The following is a 13,705-nucleotide window of genomic DNA, read 5'->3' on the forward strand; positions in this document are numbered from 1 at the left end:
CTTATTTTCGACCGAATTCAAAAAGGTCTTTTATAATTGAACCATGACTTCAATTCATCTCGTTGCGAAGGTGCGTTGCCAAGAAGATTTTGAAGCAATCCGATCGCTTTTAAATAGGATTTTACCTTGTTAAAGAATATAAGTATTTGTTTTTGCTGACTTTGTACTCCACTGGGCAGTTAAAATGCTTGTTGCTCCATTCTAGAAATGCATAATTTTCCCAGAAGAAGCTTCCAATATAACTCGGATTCATCTGCGTTGTAAATTTATATTGAACATAGTCCGATTTCTTGAATTTTACCTTTCAGCTTAGTTTTGAATGGCTCCACTAGTTTCGGACGCGAACATAATTCTTCCCCTGTGAATGAAATAAGGCGTATTCCATGAAGCTTTTCAAATTTTAAAATTAAGCCGTTGATCGGGTAATTCCTGGTTCTTAGTAATTAAAACCATTCGAAAAGCGATTTTTTTTTTCATTGTAGGAAGTTCTGAAGCACCCTGCGTTTTACGTTTACCAGGGCCGGAATTTTGTTTGAGTCTTAGGGTCATCATATTATACTTCAGTTTTAAAGTATATCTGTAATATTATTGTTCACTTAGTTTTGCAAAGGTATCTCACATATTGATTGACATTACGGTGTAAGTTCAACCAGAAGTTCGAAATTCGTATTATACCTAATAAGCGCCTAACGAAAGTAATGACCATCATCTTAATACTATTACAAGAAAAACGTGTTCTCTAAATTTCATAAAGATTAACTTGCACATAACTAATATCAAGATTTTCAAATATCCGGTTGACTTTACTCCTTATTTATTTTTAACGGTGTATAAGGTTCCTTAACGAAACTCAAAGAACATCTGTTTCTTTTAATAAAATGTAGTAATATCAAAAATAGACCAAATCAATACTATACCTATCTCCCATATACCTATAGAAAGATTTTCAAACTTCCGGTTATTCTTATATCGTGTATATGGTCAACGTTGTGCACATCAATTCAATATATTAGATTTGTCTCTTCAGTTAAGGTTATGCCAGGTATATCTCATTTGATGCTGATTTTAATGTAATTTTCGCTGAAGGAAAGTAAAATATAGTAATATAGTATAGTAAAATATAAGGGCAATTCACAATCTGGTGCAAATGGTCTTGCATATTTGCAATTGCAAATGAGCGAGGCATATTGTTGCTTTTACACTAACAAAATATACAGCGAATTTGCAATTGCAAATATGCAAAACCATTTGCACCAGATTGTGAATTGCCCTATAGATTGATATATAACTTAATAACATACCACATTTGACTGTATTTTATTTTATTGAATTGAATTGAATGATCGAAACTATTATTTAATAAAATACCAAATTTTATTAACGATTTTGTCGAATAATGAATGTTGAATTCTTTTGCCACATATTTAAAATAAACTTATTTATTTATTTTATATGCACTGTAAATAAATTTACACACACTAAGAATACAAAGGGAAACTGGCATTCGTCCCAAATTTAAAATAAAGGTTTGCTAACACCTGAAGGTATTTCCTCGGCTTTGATCCTTCCAAGTTGCAAGAATATGAAATGTTCGGTTATATCCGAATTTAGCCTTTCTTTACTTGTAAAAGTTGTGATTATTTCTGACACATATACATAGTTGCTATAATAAATACACCTGTTTCGGTGTAGCGGTAGTTAACATTTTTCTTGTTTAATTTTTTATGATGCTCTTGCAAGCTGATGGCTACAGAATGTAGTATAATAACAGGGATTAAGGGATGCACCACTTATTCCAGTGTGAGAGGCCTCAAAATGAGGGGTTTTTATAACATTTTCCAGTATGGCCAGGTCGGACAAAATAATTAATTTTGGGCATTTAAATTAAAAGAACCAACATTTATTACGATAAAAATTACTACATAGAGGTCGTTGAATATATGGAGAAACTATTTAAATATTTGTATGATGTGTTAAAACAACTGACTTTTGAACTTTCAATACCCAATAAAAGGATGTATAGTAAGCCTTTTAGCTGTCAATCCATTCCATTGAAAATAATACTTCAAATTAAAACCCGTTAGATCAAATACATTTAATTTTTACAAATTTATTCAATTTTCATTGTTTTACATTTTTTATAAGTGGTCATGAACGGTGCAACAAATCCCCCCGCTTACATATTTTTTGGTAAGATTTAAGCTGACCCTCCTTCGATTCCAATTGCTAAACGTCAAAACCTCCTGAACTCGATCAGATGTCATGCTCCAAGAGGTTTTGACATTTAGTAATTGCTCTCTCACAAGAGATGAGTTGAAACACTCTTTATCTCTGATAATAGTTTTTCTCACCTAATGGTTGTACGTATCACTTAAAAATAAGCTAGATAGATATAGGGTTACACATTGGGTTGTCAAAAAAGTCTTGCGGTATTTTTATTGAATCAATTGGTGTGGCACCCATACATCGAGCTTCTTAGTGACTCCAAGCTTCTTCAAATGGTTTATAACGGTTTGATGACTACTATGCCGGTCTCTTTCGACCAATGCAGCGATTTTATCGCAATTTTCGACGACAGGCCTTCCGGAGCGTGGCGCATCTTCGACCACCTCTACACCAGAACGAAAACGTTGAAACCATCGTTGTGCGGTGGAAATGGAAACTGTATCGGGTCCATAAACTGCACAAATTTTATTGGCGGCTTGAGATGCATTTTTGCGTTTATCGTAGTAGTACTGTAAAATAGGCCGTATTTTCTCTTTATTTTGCTCCATGTTTGCGACGCTATAACTCACGAACGACTTAAAAAAAACGACAATCAATCCAACACTTGTTAGCGCGTGAAATGAGCTTTCCAAAAAGGAATAGCAAAGATGTAGAACCTCAGCCAAAGGATCGAAGTATAAGCAATTTTATATGAACATATACTCTATATAACTCATACACTCGCCGACATTTCGACATAAGATTTGTTAGAAAAAAGAAAATAATTATGCAGAATGCCCGATTTTATTAATTTACTATTACCATACCACATACTGAATAATCTTCCTTAGGTTTCATTAAGATACCTCCCATGCAATCACCAATCATATGGATGTTCAAAGAAAAGGTGTTATGCTTTATGGGAAATACAATATTACTGCAACATTTTTTTCAGTTATATTAATTACTTCTTGATTTGTGTACACGAAAATGAAAGAATCAAATTTTAAATTGTATTATACAAGAAGTAGGCGTGCTTGTAGTCCGATTTCGCCCATTTTCACACTGTGTCAAAGTAATATTAAAAGTATGTCACGTACTAAATTTAGTCGAAATCGGTCAGTCAGGGCCCGAGATTCGGGCGGTTCCACGTCCATTGTCCAATTTTCACAGTGGCTCTCATAAAGCTTTCTCATACCATCTCGGAGGTAAAATTTATTGTCTCTTTTGAACAGTACCGTTATATGGGGAGTAAGCGGGTTTACCATCCGATTTCATCAATTTTCACACAGTCGGTAGGAGTTCTTAGTGGCTCGGAGGACGGAGTCATGTGTAGAATTTCTCTGATCGCCATTCCTTTGGGAGTGACCAGAAACGATTCTTTTATAAATGCTGCTCACCAAGTACCCTCTGGGTAGCCAAAAAACATATGTTTGAAGGCAAGCTAAAGTGAAAGGCAAAGCATCCCTCCGTAGAGTTGCGCGCTGGGTTTGAGACCAGCCACTTAAAAAAAGCCTTTATTGAAAAGAACACAACAATCTCGGATGAGAGACTCCCCTTTCGATGACTATCGCGGCAAAAGTATTAAGGATTACTATTTAAGGGCAGCCGCCTAGAATGTCCGGCCCATTATTGGGAAGGTGCCTCTGCCCAGCTGGTTGATGTCCTCGTTAGAGTGAAGGCTGACATCATCGCCATCCAAGAAATCCCATGGACGAGACAAGGACGGATGCAAGTAGATCCTGTGGCATTTACCACAGTGGCCATATAAAAGAGAGCAAGTTCGGAGTTTGCTTCGGAGTGGGATTCGTGGAGGGAGAGAGACTGCGTCGCTGAGTACTGTCATTCACCTCGTTGGATGAACGTCTATCCACAACCCGCATCAAAGTGAGGTTCTTCAACATATCGCTGATTGGGGCCCACACCCCGATGATGTGACCAAATATGCCCCCTATGGGCGCATGGAGCGCACCTATGAAAGCTGCCCTCGCCACGATGTCAAAAATCGTGCTTGGCGACTTTAATGCGAGTAAATTCAGCAGTGATGAGGAAATACCCCCAAATAGTTTGAGGCCGATCGACTTCGCCGAGGTACTAGATTCCAGCATAAAAAAATTCACCAAGCTACCTGCCTGTCTCCGGATCGAAAAGCCACCAACCATATCGTCATGTTGTGATAGACAAAGACACGTCTCCAGTGTTTTAGACGTGCGTATGCTCCGACATCGACGTGGACCACTATCTTCTTGCAGCCCAGATATGCACCCGCTTCTGTGCAGCATAAATCGCTCGTCTACAAACCCAAGGAAGGTTCGAAGTCGAAAAGCTGCAATCATAACAGAGAGCCGAACGGTTTTCTACTCGACTTGCACTCCTGCTTTCTGAGAGCACTCGTCAGCAACTCGGTATAAGGGAACTGTTGGACGGCATTTCAAGCTTCTTACGAAAGCTGCAAACAAGATCATTAGGTTTCGGTAAATGCAAAAAAACAGCTGGTACGATGAGGAGTGCGTGTCGCATCGAAGCGAAAACAGAATGCAAACCTCGCAACGCCACGATCAACCAGAACACGTGCGCAATAGGATAGATACCGAGAGTTGAAGAGGGAAACGAGACGCATTTGCAGACAAAAAAGTGAGAGACTGAATTACGTAAGTATGAAGAGCTCCATTAGCTGGCCGACGGGGGTAACACTCGAAAATTCTACCAAAAAATGCGACAACCAACGAAAGGTTTCAAGGCCGGAGCATACTCTTGTAGAACCCCCAAAGGTGATCTAGTCACCGATGCCCAGAGCATACTTAATTATCAAGGGACCACTTCTTTAGCCTGTGAATGGCAGTGAAAACATAACGCTAGGAGAAGGCGAACCCCAAGCGATGACGATTCATGGCCCAACCATGAAAAAGTTCGAATAGCAATTACCCGTCTGAAGAACAATAAACTGGGAGGGCCGATGGGTTGCCGGCCGAGCTATTCAAACACGACAGCGAAGAGCTCATAAGGAGCATAGATAGATAGATAGATATTGTTAATGAGGTATTGCACCGGGACCTAGGGTCCATGATGCCCTCTCCTATATCACATATGTTCACCAAGGTCTAGCAACCTGAATAATTCCAGGAACCTGCTGGGTGCTCGATTTTTGAGTAGAATGGGAATCGAGTTTACCATCCCCACTTGCACCCATCGCGTGCACATATTAAACCTCCGCACAATAACCACCACAAAAAAAATGATTTTTTTCCATGTTATTTATATGGAAAACAGAAAATTTGAAAGAGGCACCTCTCAATATTAATATTAAGAGCTCATCTTTTGAGTGACGTTGTTTTTCACATTTTCGAAAGTTTTGAGCCTGTTTTTCAGTTGAAAAAAAAGGTTGCCTCAGAATGACACACCCTAGTCTATATAGATGGAACCCATGGCCTTAATCCTTCTTCTGAAAATTGCTGGACAATCCAGAATTAGGTGTGCTGGCGTTTTCTGGTCCAAGTCGCAGAACAAGAGACTATGCATATGTTGAACAAGTGCTTTCTGAGCTTGCAGTGCCCTGTGTAGAGCGCGACGAGGAGGTGGAATTTATCACGGGGAGGGGACATTAGCTTATCTTAGCCGAAACCCTCTGCTGACATTAGAAGAATGGTATGTTTCGCTACCTGTTTAATCACTAGATGCAGCGGTGTGAGCTGCAGTATGACTTCAAGCGCTGCAGTGGGGGATGTGCGCATTGCCCCTGAAGCATAGACACAGGCAAGCCTTTGCAGCTTTGATAGTCTAAGGCTTACCGAAGACTGCGTTGTCTCGGCGGCCCAAGCAACCGCTTCATAGGTGACAATAGGCATTACAATCATGGTATACAGCCATTTAATGATACATGGCTTGCATTCACAGGATCTGCCGGCCAGGAGTCTGCATATCATGAGTGCCTTGGTGGCTTTGGACAGCGTTAAGTCCAAATGCCGACTCCACCATAAGGATAAGTATAATGTAATGACAAGGAATTTGACCTCTTTCGACATCTCCACCTCCCTTCCTCCAGTTGTTAGGGGCCTCAAGCCCTGAAGAAATCTTCGCTTAGTTAAAAGGATCACTGTACTTTTTGCCGGGTTGATACTTAGCCCTACCGTGTTACACCATCCCTTTGCTAGACTTAAGCCCCTTTGAACAATGTCACAGAGAGTGTTCTCAAATTTACCTTGCGCCATTATGACAAGGTCTTCCGCGTACACCTGACAATGGCTTCTATTGCTAGTGAGCAACTCAAGGAGCTCATCTACTACCAGGCTCCATAGAAAGGGTGCCAAGACGAATCTTGCTCGCCCCCACAGTTGTTTCCGCTACCCTAGTACGCAGTAAGGCCACTTGCATATCGCAGCCGGTACGTTTCTTTTCTCTGGTGTCTTGATCACGCTAGCGTGAGAGGCATTTTCAAAAGTACCTTCAATGTCAAGGAAGGCGCAATCGCAACCTCACCGTTATCCAGCGAATCATGCCGTTCCGATGTGAGTTGGTACAGATCAGTGTTACTGGATCATGCATCAACTTCTTTGTTGAATATTGTCGAACGAAAGCATGCCCGACGATTGGACTTATGTGTGCTTTGCCCAATTAACAAAAAGGGAGACCCGAGGAGAAGGGAGGAGGAAATGGAGAATTGACACTCATCAACTCTTCGTCGATTTCAAAGCTGCTTTTTACAGCACGAGAAGGAGCTACCTATATGTCGCGATGTTTTAATTTGGTATCTAAGCTGACGTTGAGCAACACCAAAAGCTCCGTCAGCATGACGAAGTACCTCTCGATCAATACCAGCCGAGGTTTCAGACAAGGCGACTCCCTTTCGTGTAACTTCTTCGATTTACCCTTGGAGAAAATAATTCGAGCTGCAGAACTAAAGAGAGAAGGTACAATCTTCTATAAGAGTGTATAGCTGCTGGCGTACGCGATGATTTTGATATCATTGACCTTAAAAACCGCGCCGATAGTTCTGTTTTCTCCAGAGTGCATAAGGAAGCCAAATGGGTCTGGTGGTGAACGAGGGCAAGACGAAATATCTCCTGTCATCAAAGAAACAGTCATCATACTCGCGGATAGGCTCCCACGTCACAGTTGACAGTCATAATTTCGAAATCGTACATAATTTCATCTTTCCTGGAAGCATCATTAACACCAAAAACAACGTCAGCATCGAAATCTAACGCAGAATATCTCTTGCCGGTAGTTGCTATTTCGGACGAAGTAGGCAAATGGGAAGTAAAGTACTCTCTCAATGAACAAAAACAAAACTCTAAAAGTCACTCATTATTCCCGTCCTGCTGGATGGTTCAGAGGCAAGTACAGTGACAACATCTGATGAGTCGACGTTACGAGCTTTCGAAAGAAATGTTGTGCGGAAGATTTATGGTTCTTTGCACATTGGCCACGGCGAATATCGCATTCGATGGAACGATGAGCTGTATGAGATATACGACGGCATTGGCTTTGTTCAGCGAATTAAAAGACAGCGGCTACGCTGGCTAGGTCATGTCGTGCGAATGGGCGTAAACACTCCAGTTTTGAAAGTATTCAGCGAAGTATCCTCCCGGGGGAGCAAAGGAAGATCTTCACTTCGTCGGAAATATCAGGGGAAGAAGGCACTGGCTTTGCTTGGAATCTCCAATTGGCGTCATTTTGTAAAAGGAGAAACGACGGGCTGTTGTTTACTCGGCTATAACCGCTTAAGCGGTTTCTACGCTAGTAAAGAAGAAGAAGAAGAAGATTTATTGGCTTAGGAGATATGTACATTAAACATATTAGGGCTACGCCAACTTTTTCAAAACTGTTTTGTCACAGGTGCCCTTTGCTACTGCGACTCCTATGCTAAATTACATTTTTATGTCTTAATTTAGTGCGTTGATGGCATTTGCAGTCGTGGTAGTGGTCCGTTTACGCCCATCTATTTGAGTTATCTCAAATTGTAGAATATGTTTCACTCATAACAGTATATCTTTGTGCCTAAAATAGATATAATTGGTCTAAAACTTTACGTAGCTCCCATATAACTAATATCAGGATTTTCGAGCACCCGGCTGACATTACTCTATATGATTGATGATTGTATGTGAAATACTTTATGACACCCACTTAAAATCTGTTTTTAGCAAAAATAGATAAAATCGGGTCGTTATTATCCCAACTCCCATATACTACATGTAATGATTTTCGTTTTTCTAACAAATCTTATGCCCAATATGTCGGTCAGTGTATGAGTTAAAAAGAGTATATCGTCACCTAAAATCCAAAATAACGTACCAACATTTTCGAAAATTTACAGTGGCGTGAATGAAACACGAAATAAAATGGAACAAGAGTGAAAAAATTTTTAATATTGTTTAAAGCTGGTTCATATATGAGCGCAGAACATGAAAATGTAGGACCAATTTAAATAGTAGGTGTGTAATTTAAAGTAGTGAATCGAAATCAATAAGATACTCAATTTCGAATTTTTTGATGATACGTTTTTTTGCATTTCAGGTGACGATATGTACATATCCTATATACATATATTGGGTGGTCAAAAAAGTCTTGCGGTATTTTCGCTAGTTGGCGCTGAAAGCGCGTAGTTCTAGTTTTATTCGTCGCATCGGGTCATGCTATACCTTTTTGGAAAGCTCATTTCACGCGCTAACAAGTGTTTGATTGCCGTTTCTTTTAAGTCGTTCGTGAGTTATAGCGTCGCAGACATGGAGCAAAATAAAAAGAAAATACGACAAAAATGCATCTCAAGCCGCCAATAAATTTTGTGCAGTTTATGGTCCCGATACAGTTTCCATTTCCACCGCACAACGATGGATTCAACGTTTTCGTTCTGGTGTAGAGGTGGACGAATATGCGCCACGCTCCGGAAGGCCTGTCGTCGAAAATTGCGATAAAATCGCTGAATTGGTCGAAAGAGACCGGCATAGTAGCAGCCGTAGCATCGGTCAAGAGCTGGGCATGAGTCATCAAAAATTCATTTCAATTTCATTTAAAAAAAAAATTCAATAAAAATACCACAAGACTTTTTTGACAACAAATATTATAAAAATGAATCGCAAAATGAGTTGGTAAGCGCATAACTTAACAACGCCTGGACCAATTTTTCCAATTATTTTTTTTAAATGTTTGTTGACGCTCAAGGATGGTTTTTACGGGCAGAAAAATTCGAATAATTTCCGGAAACCCCTTAAAAACAGCCCTTTTATTTTTTCCATACAAACGAATGAATGTTTGTTTATTAGTAACGCTAAGGAAATGACTGAACCAATCTTGATGAAATTTTCAGAGGTTGTGCGTAGTGGATCGGGGAAGGTTCAGAAATAAAAATACCTTATACTTTTCATGAGGAAAAGTTGGAAAATTGGATAATTCCAAAAAGTAACTTTTTTCCATACAAATTTGTTTTCAATTTTTGTTTGTTTTGTTTTCAATATTTTGATTTGATCGCGGTCAATCAGCAAGCGATGTTTGATGGACTTTATCTTGAAGCAACGTATATGTGATGCTGTTAGATGCTAGATGTACTCTGTTGAGTAAGGAGAGGTTTGTCGCACGTACACATTCCTTTTTGGATGGTGGTTACACCAGATCAAATTGATAAAATCATTTCTGCTGAAATTCCTGATGCAGAGAAAGTTCAGTATTATACGAAGTGATGAAAACCAATATGGTGCATGGACCTTGCGGACACCACAATCCCACTTCGGCTTGTATGTCTGACAATAAATGCACCAAACACTATCCACATGCTTTTCTTTCGGAAACATAAACTTGAAATAATGGAAATCCACTGTATCGGCGTCGGTCACCAGACGACAATGGCAGAACATTCAGCATTCAATTTAGAGATGTGAATATCGAAGTTAACAACACATCGAAGTTGACAACACACGGATCTTACAATATTCTTTATTATTGTTTATGTCACATTCAAAACTCATATCAATGTTGAGTATTGCAGTTTGGTGTAATTGATAAAATACGTTTGTAATTACGTCACCAACGGAAGCAACATCTCGGTTATTGGTCTTGAACGATACGGTCGATACGTGAACTGCAATAAAGCCCTTTGTAGGATATTTACTTTTGTAATTCATGAACGTTTTTCGAATGTTGTGCGTCTCGCAGTTAATTTGGAGAATGGCCAAAGAGTGTATTTCAACCCAGAGAATACATTCGTCAGTAAACCGTTTGCGCGAACTTGCTCTATTCGGAAATGCTTTGATATTATACATAGAATGCATCGTCGAAGAAATATTTACACAGAAAGCAAGGCCAACCAGTAGATTGACATCCAGGAGTGTTCTCAACTAATGAATTAGGACGATTACTTCTTCCTTCGGTTTCTATTGTACGCGGTTCAAATTCATTTGAGTCTTTGCATACTGTGAGTGGTACGGTGTGTACAACTTTTTGAGAATCATGCCAGCAATTACAATTGCTGGAACATGGTAATCACTGGAATCAAACGATGGACGATGCGATAGCTACTTCGAATGCCACTGAAGTTCGCACACTTTTCGCGATGATTAGCCTTCAAACACGCGTCATTTATGGGATACGACCAAAAAACCCTGCCGAAGACATTTTACATCGTATACGCAAAGAATTGGAAATGAGTCAATACCGATTGATACTTCCAGTGGTTTGATATCAATTCTATATGCCGTTTATCAATTCAAGAAGGATGGATCACGAATGTTTATACGAACATTGGCCAAATTATCGTAATTCCTTGAGTGCACGCGCAATGTTAGCTGCCACAAATACCGATGTTGTTGACTTAAACTGGAAGATTCAAAGTCAAATTCCGGGAGATTTGCGGTCATACAAATCGATCGATCATCTTGACAATGAAGATGACACCGTGAATTATCCAGTGGAATTTCCAAATTCTTTGGAGAGGCTTGGTATGCCACCGCATCATTTGCGTCTCAAAGTTGGCTCTGTCGTTGTGATGTTTGGCAAACTGATTGTGACGCAGCTATCGAATACAATGGGGCAGAGTGCTTGATTCTACGAATTCTTCTGAGTTCTAACGATTTGCCATTTCAGTTCAAACGTATTCCGTTTCCGGTGAAAATTTCATTTAAGATGACAATCAACAGGACACAAGGATAGTCGCATAGTGTGTGGCACTATCTATTCTGTACACCGGAACAAAAACCAAAAAATTTTGTTTATCAAGCTGCGTAACATTGAAAAAAAAGTAAATGATAAATCTAACTTTCTTTTCATTTTAAAGCACATAATTTTACTCAGTACAACGGCTGCCGTCAGCTAGTCTATATATATAAAAATGAAACCCGTTTTCCGTTATCACGGCATCACGCGTGAATGGCTGGACCGATTTCACTAATTCTTTTTTTGTTGTATTTGTTATTATTATGTTTGTTTGTTAGAAACGCTAAGGCTCGAGAACGGCGAAACCAATCTTCATGAAATTTTCAGAAGTTGTTCGCTGTGGATCTGGAAAGGTTCAGAAATAAAAGAAAACTTCTTTTTGCCATCAACGCCAAGGCACATGAACGAGTACTCCCAGGATGCGATGACATACGTGTGGAATTATGGATCGGGGTCAATCAGCAAGCGATCGTCACGTTGTCACAGCACGACTTTTCAAACAACAGTTACGATGTTCTTCTTTGGATGGTGGATAGTGGTTCCACCAGATCAAATTGATGAAATCATTTCTGCGGAAATTCCTGATGCAGAGAAAGATCCAGTATTAAACGAAGTGATGAAAACCAATATGGTTCATGGACCTTGCGGACACCACAATCCCACTTCGGTTTGTATGTCTAACAATAAATGCACGAAACACTATCCACTTGCTTTTCTTTCGGAATCGCAAACTGGAAATGATGGATATCCACTCTATCGTCGTAGCTCATCAGACGACCATACAACTTAGAGTAGTGAATATCGAAGTTGACAACATATGGATCGTACTATATTCTCCACTGTTGTCTAATTCACATTCAAAACTCATATCAATGTTTAGTATTGCAGTTTGGTGTAATCTATAAAATACGTTTGTAAGTACGTCACCAAAGGAACCAATATGGCGGTTATTGGTCTTGAACGATACGGTCGATACGTGAACTGCAATAAAGCGCTTTGTAGGGTATTTACTTTTGCAATTCATGAACGTTTTTCGACTGTTGTGCATCTCGCAGTTCATTTGGAGAATGGCTAAAGAGTGTTTTTCAACCCAGAGAATACAGTACAGCCAGCGGAAACACTTCCAACAACATTGACATTGACGAGTTTTTTCTCAACTTGCGTCAGTGATTCGTTTGCGAGAACATTGCTCTATTCGGGAATACCAGTAGGTTGGCATTCAGGTGTGTTCTCAACTAATTCCTTAGGACGAATTTACATAATCCACCCAAAAAACGATTGCTAATACCTTTTTGCCGTATCAATGTTGAGTATTGCAGTTTGGTGTAATTGATAAAATACGTTTGTAATTACGTCACCAACGGAAGCAACATCTCGGTTATTGGTCTTGAACGATACGGTCGATACGTGAACTGCAATAAAGCCCTTTGTAGGATATTTACTTTTGTAATTCATGAACGTTTTTCGAATGTTGTGCGTCTCGCAGTTAATTTGGAGAATGGCCAAAGAGTGTATTTCAACCCAGAGAATACAGTTCAGCCAGTGGAGACACCGCCATCAACAAAATTAACATTTACGTGTTTTTCTCAACTTTCGTCAGTGTTCCGTTTGCGAGAACATTGCTCTATTCGGAAATTCCTTGATATTATACCTGGAATGCATCGTCGAAGAAATAGTTGCGCAGAAAGCAAGGTCAACCATTAGATGGGCATCCAGGTGTGCTATCAACTAATGCATTAGGAAAAATTTACACAATCCACCCGAAAAACGAGGATTGTTTCTACCTTCGGTTCTTCTTCTTCTTAATTGGCATAGACACCGCTTACACGATTATAGCCGATTTATAAACAGCGCCCCCGTCGTTTCTTTTTTTTGCTAGGTGGCGCCAATTGGATATTCCAAGCGTAGCCAGGTCCTTCCAACGGAGTGGAGGTCTTCCTCTTCCACTGCTTCCCCCGGCGTATACAGCGTCGAATACTTTCAGAGCTGGAGTGTTTTCGTCCATTGGGACAACATGACCTAGCCAGCGTAGCCGCTGTCTTTTAATTCGCTGAACTATCTCATACAGCTAATCGTTCCATCGAATGCGATATTCGCCGTGGCCAACGCGCAAATGGCCATTAATCTTTCGCAGAACTTTTCTCTCGAAAACTCGTAACGTCAACTCATCGGTTGTTGTCATCGTTCAAGCCTCTGCACCATATAGCAGGACCGGAATTATGAGTGATTTATAGAGTTTGGTTTTTAATCGTCGGGAGAGGAAAAAAAATTAAGTCTGCCTTTGGTTGCTATTGATTAACTATTAAACTTTATTTGAGTCATTATGTACTGTGAATGGTACGGTGTGTGCAAGTTT

The 13,705-nt window shown here is 39.8% G+C and overlaps 1 protein-coding gene across 1 annotated transcript in view; it reads right to left on the reverse strand.

Moving 5' to 3' along the window:
* The window catches only part of LOC105234225 (protein zntC), a 453,706-nt gene that overhangs the window by 436,783 nt on the left and 3,218 nt on the right, over positions 1-13,705 (reverse strand). The window lies entirely within an intron of this gene.

This window comes from Bactrocera dorsalis, chromosome 6 (genome assembly GCF_023373825.1).
Source record: "Bactrocera dorsalis isolate Fly_Bdor chromosome 6, ASM2337382v1, whole genome shotgun sequence".
Classification (NCBI taxonomy): domain Eukaryota; kingdom Metazoa; phylum Arthropoda; class Insecta; order Diptera; family Tephritidae; genus Bactrocera; species Bactrocera dorsalis.